Raw genomic sequence first — 5,838 nt, 5'->3', positions numbered from 1 at the left:
CCTCTGCTATATTTTGGAAGAGTTTGAGAAGGATAGGTGTTAGCTCTTCTCTAAACGTTTGATAGAATTCACCTGTGAAGCCATCTGGTCCTGGGCTTTTGTTTGTTGGAAGGTTTTTAATCACAGTTTCAATTTCAGTGCTTGTGATTGGTCTGTTCATATTTTCTATTTCTTCCTGATTCAGTCTTGGCAGGTTGTGCATTTCTAAGAATTTGTCCATTTCTTCCAGATTGTCCATTTTATTGGCATAGAGTTGCTTGTAGTAATCTCTCATGATTTTTTTTATTTCTGCAGTGTCAGTTGTTACTTCTCCTTTTTCATTTCTAATTCTATTGATTTGAGTCTTCTCCCTTTTTTTCTTGATGAGTCTGGCTAGTGGTTTATCTATTTTGTTTATCTTCTCAAAGAACCAGCTTTTTGTTTTATTGATCTTTGCTATTGTTTCCTTCATTTCTTTTTCATTTATTTCTGATCTGATTTTTATGATTTCTTTCCTTCTGCTAGCTTTGGGGTTTTTTTGTTCTTCTTTCTCTAATTGCTTGAGGTGCAAGGTTAGGTTGTTTATTCGAGATGTTTCCTGCTTCTTAAGGTGGGCTTGTATTGCTATAAACTTCCCCCTTAGAACTGCTTTTGCTGCATCCCATAGGTTTTGGGTCGTTGTGTCTCCATTGTCATTTGTTTCTAGGTATTTTTTTATTTCCTCTTTGATTTCTTCAGTGATCACTTCATTATTAAGTAGTGTATTGTTTAGCCTCCATGTGTTTGTATTTTTTAAAGATCTTTTCCTGTAATTGATATCTAGTCTCATGGCGTTGTGGTCGGAAAAGATACTTGATACAATTTCAGTTTTCTTAAATTTACCAAGGCTTGATTTGTGACCCAAGATATGATCTATCCTGGAGAATGTTCCATGAGCACTTGAGAAAAATGTGTATTCTGTTGTTTTTGGATGGAGTGTCCTATAAATATCAATTAAGTCCATCTTGTTTAATGTATCATTTAAAGCTTGTGTTTCCTTATTTATTTTCATTTTGGATGATCTGTCCATGGGTGAAAGTGGGGTGTTAAAGTCCCCTACTATGAATGTGTTACTGTTGATCTCCCCTTTTATGGTTGTTAGTATTTGCCTTATGTATTGAGGTGCTCCTATGTTGGGTGCATAAATATTTACAATTGTTATATCTTCTTCTTGGATCGATCCCTTGATCATTATGTAGTGTCCTTCTTTGTCCCTTTTAATAGTCCTTATTTTAAAGTCTATTTTGTCTGATATGAGAATTGCTACTCCAGCTTTCTTTTGGTTTCCATTTGCATGGAATATCTTTTTCCATCCCCTTACTTTCAGTCTGTATGTGTCTCTAGTTCTGAAGTGGGTCTCTTGTAGACAGCATATATAAGGGTCTTGTTTTTGTATCCATTCAGCCAATCTGTGTCTTTTGGTGGGAGCATTTAGTCCATTTACATTTAAGGTAATTATTGATATGTATGTTCCTATTTCCATTTTATATATTGTTTTGGGTTCGCTACTATAGGTCATTTCCTTCTCTTGTGTTTCGTGTCTAGAGAAGTTCCTTTAGCATTTGTTGTAAAGCTGGTTTGGTGGTGCTGAACTCTCTCAGCTTTTGCTTGTCTGTAAAGGTTTTAATTTCTCCATCAAATGTGAATGAGATCCTTGCTGGGTAGAGTAGTCTTGGTTTCAGGCTATTCTCCTTCATCACTTTCAGTATGTCCTGCCACTCCCTTCTGGCTTGTAGGGTTTCTGCTGAGAGGTCCGCTGTTAACCTTATGGGGATTCCCTTGTGTGTTATTTGTTGTTTTTCCCTTGCTGCTTTTAATATGCTTTCTTTGTATTTAATTTTTGACAGTTTGATTAATATGTGTCTTGGCGTGTTTCTCCTTGTATTTATCCTGTATGGGACCCTCTGTGCTTCCTGGACTTGATTAACTATTTCCTTTCCCATATTAGGGAAGTTTTCAACTATAATCTCTTCAAATATTTTCTCAGTCCCTTTCTTTCTTTCTTCTTCTTCTGGAACCCCTATAATTCGAATGTTGGTGCGTTTCATGTTGTCCCAGAGGTCTCTGAGACTGTCCTCAGTTCTTTTCATTCTTTTTTCTTTATTCTGCTCTGCAGTAGTTATTTCCACTACTTTATCTTCCAGGTCACTTATCCGTTCTTCTGCCTCAGTTATTCTGCTATTGATCCTATCTAGAGTGATTTTAATTTCATTTATTGCATTGTTCATCGTTGCTTGTTTCATCTTTAGTTCTTGTAGGTCCTTGTTAACTGTTTCTTGCATTTTGTCCATTCTACTTCCAAGATTTCGGATCATCCTTACTATCATTATTCTGAATTCTTTTTCAGGTAGATTGCCTATTTCCTCTTCATTTGTTAGGTCTGGTGGGTTTTTATCTTGCTCCTTCATCTGCTGTGTGTTTTTCTGTCTTCTCATTTTGCTTATCTTACTGTGTTTGGGGTCTCCTTTTTGCAGGCTGCAGGTTCGTAGTTCCCGTTGTTTTTGATGTCTGTCTCCAGTGGCTAAGGTTGTTTCAGCGGGTTGTGTAGGCTTCCTGGTGGAGGGGACTAGTGCCTGTGTTGTGCTGGATGAGGCTGGATCTTGTCTCTCTAGTGGGCAGGTTCACGTCTGGTGGTGTGTTTTGGGGTGTCTGTGGCCTTATTATGATTTTAGGCAGCCTCTCTGCTAATGGGTGGGGTTGTGTTCCTGTTTTGCTAGTTGTTTGGCATAGGTTGTCCAGCACTGTGGCTTGCTGGTTGTTGAGTGAAGCTGGGTGCTGGTGTTAAGATGGAGGTCTCTGGGAGATTTCCGCTGTTTAATATTATGTGGAGCTGGGAGGTCTCTTGTTGACCAGTGACCTGAAGTTGGCTCTCCTACCTCAGAGGCAGAGCCCTGACTCCTGGCTGGAGCACCAAGAGCCTTTCATCCACACGGCTCAGAATAAAAGGGAGAAAAAGTAGAGAGAATTAGTAGAAGTATGAGGAAAGAAAGAAGGAAAGGAGGAAAGGAAGGAAGGAAGAAAGAAGCAAAGAAGGAAAGAAAGGAGGGAGGGAGGGAGGAAGGAAGGAAGGAGGGAAAGAAGGAAAAAAAGACAGAAAGAAAGATGATACAGTAAAAATAAAATAAAGTATAATATAGTTATTGAATTAAAAAATATTTAGAAAAAAAAAAAAAGGGACGGATAGAACCTTAGGACAAATGTTGGAAGCAAAGCTATACAGAGAAAATCTTACACAGAAGCATACACATACACCTTCACAAAAAGAGGTAAAGGGGGGAAAATCATAAATCCTGCTCCCTGAGACCACCTCCTCAATTTGGGGTGATTCGTTGTCTAAAGGAGGGAGGGAAGGAAGGAAAGAAAGAAAGAACGAAGGTAAAGTATAATAAAGTTATTACAATTAAACTTAATTATTAAGAAAAAGAATTTTTAAAAAAAAGTCATGGACGGATAGAGCCCTAGGACAAATGGTGGAAGCTAGAGTATACAGACTAGATGTCACACAGGAGCATACACGTACACCTTCACAAAAAGAGGAAAAGGGAAAAAAATCATAGATTTCGCTCCTAAATTCCACCTCTTCAATTTGGGATCATTCCTTGTCTATTCAGGTATTCCACAGATGCAGGGTATATCAAGTTGATTGTGGAGCTTTAATCCGCTGCTTCTGTGGCTGCTGGGAGAGATTTCCCTTTCTCTTCTTTGTTTTCACAGCTCACAGGAGCTCAGCTTTGGATTTGGCCCTGCCTCTGCGTGTAGGTCGCTGGAGGGCGTCTGTTTTTTCGCTCAGCCAGGACGGGGTTAAAGGAGCCGCTGATTCGGGGCCTCCGGCTCACTCAGGCCGGGGGTTGGGGGATGGGGGTAGGAGGGGCACTACGTGCGGGGCGGGCCTGCAGCTGCAGAGGCAGCGTGACGTTGCGGCAGAGGCCGGCGTGACGTTGCACCAGCCTGAGACCCGCCGTGCGTACTCCCGGGGAAGTTGTCCCTGGATCCCGGGAACCTGGCAGTGGCGGGCTGCACAGGCTCCGCGGAAGAGGGGTGTGGAGAGTGACCTGTGCTCGCACACAGGCCCCTTGGTGGCGGCAGCAGCAGCCTTAGCGTCTCCCGCCCGTCTCTGGGGTCCGCGGTTTTAGCCGCGGCTCGCGCCCGTCTCTGGGGTTTGCGCTTTCAGCCGCGGCTCGCGCCCGTCTCGGGGGCTCGCGCCCTCAGCCGCGGCTCGCGCCCGTCTCTGGAGTTCCTTTAAGCAGCGCTCTTAAACCCCTCTCCTCGCGCACCAGGAGACAAAGAGGGAAGCAAAAGTCTCTTGCCTCTTCGGCCGGTGCAGGCTTTTCCCCGAACTCCCTCCCGGCTAGTCGTGGTGCACTAACCCCTTCAGGCTATGTTCAAGCCGCCAACCCCAGTCCTCTCCCTGAGCTCCGTCCAAAACCAAAAACCCGAGCCTCAGCTCGCAGCCCCGCCCGCCCCGGTGGGTGAGCAGCAAGCCTCTCGGGTTGGTGAGTGCCGGTCGGCACCGATCGTCTGTGCAGGAATCTCCCCGCTTTGCCCTCCGCACCCGTCGCTGTGCACTACTCCGCGGTCCCGAAACTCCCCCCTCTGCCTCCCGCAGTCTCCGCCCGCGGAGGGGCTTCCTAGTGTGTGGAAACTTTTCCTCCTTCACAGCTCCCTCCCACTGGTGCAGGTGCCGTCCTTATTCTTTTGTCTCTGTTTTTTCTTTTGCCCTACCCAGTTACTTGGGGAGTTTCTTGCCTTTTGGGAGGTCTGAGGTCTTCTGCCAGCCTTCAGTAGGAGTTCTGTAGGAGTTGTTCCACGTGTGGATGTATTTCTGGTGTATCCGTGGGGAGGAAGGCGATCTCCGCGTCTTACTCTTCCGCCATCTTCAAGGTCCCCCCAAATTGATCATTTTTAAATTGACCATCTATTGGGTCACAAAAGACTCAAGAAATAACAACAAAAATTTTATAAGAAAGACTATGCTTTCCAATTTTAAAGCAAGAAAACTGTTAGTCAATTATGAAAGATAATCATAAAGTTACAAATTTGAAAACTTAGAAATTCATATTTAAATAATCCTTGGGTCAAAGAAATGGTAATTGAACATGCAAAGTATTTAGAACTAAACAATGAAATATCACATAGCCAAACTTTGTAATGCAGCTAAAATATCAGTGGCATGTAAATTTATGGCTGACCTGTATAAATTTATGTAAATGGGTTCCAATGCCCTCTGGCTTCATAACGGAGCCACAGCAGGGGACCAGACTGAGTTAGGAAATTGATGTTAAGAGATTATTCTTCTGGCATTCAGCCCAAGAGGTAGGCTGGCTATATCCCACAAGTTTACTACTCCTCTCAAAGGAGGAGACTCTACTTAACTCTCTCTTCTTCTGGGTCCCAGTAAGTGTTCCCTCCCCTTATTTCTATGGAACTGGAGGTTAACTACCCAGCTGCTATTAGTCCTGGGTTACTTTGCTGTCTTTTGTGGTTTCCCTTATACCCATATCTTTGTAAACAGTCCTGTTGTAAATAAACCCTCCTCAAATTATACTGTTTTGAGAGTGCCATCTGTTTCCTGTTGGACCATGACTGAATCAGTGATACAGATTTAATTTATAAGACCTGTGCACTCTTGGAGATAGGGAGAGAGTAAGGTAAGGGCAGAAATGGTGTTGCTTTCCTGATATAACTACAATCTGGACATCGGTGCCAACTGGATCTGGCAGATGCTCCATTGCTGCCCTTTCTTTCACAGGGCATATTTATGGATTCTTCAGAAACTCCCCAACCCTGGATATCTCTCACCTGTAGTTACCTTGGCACGAT

This window comes from Phocoena sinus, chromosome 11 (genome assembly GCF_008692025.1).
Source record: "Phocoena sinus isolate mPhoSin1 chromosome 11, mPhoSin1.pri, whole genome shotgun sequence".
Taxonomy (NCBI): Eukaryota; Metazoa; Chordata; class Mammalia; order Artiodactyla; family Phocoenidae; genus Phocoena; species Phocoena sinus.
This window is presented reverse-complemented; position numbering follows the sequence as displayed.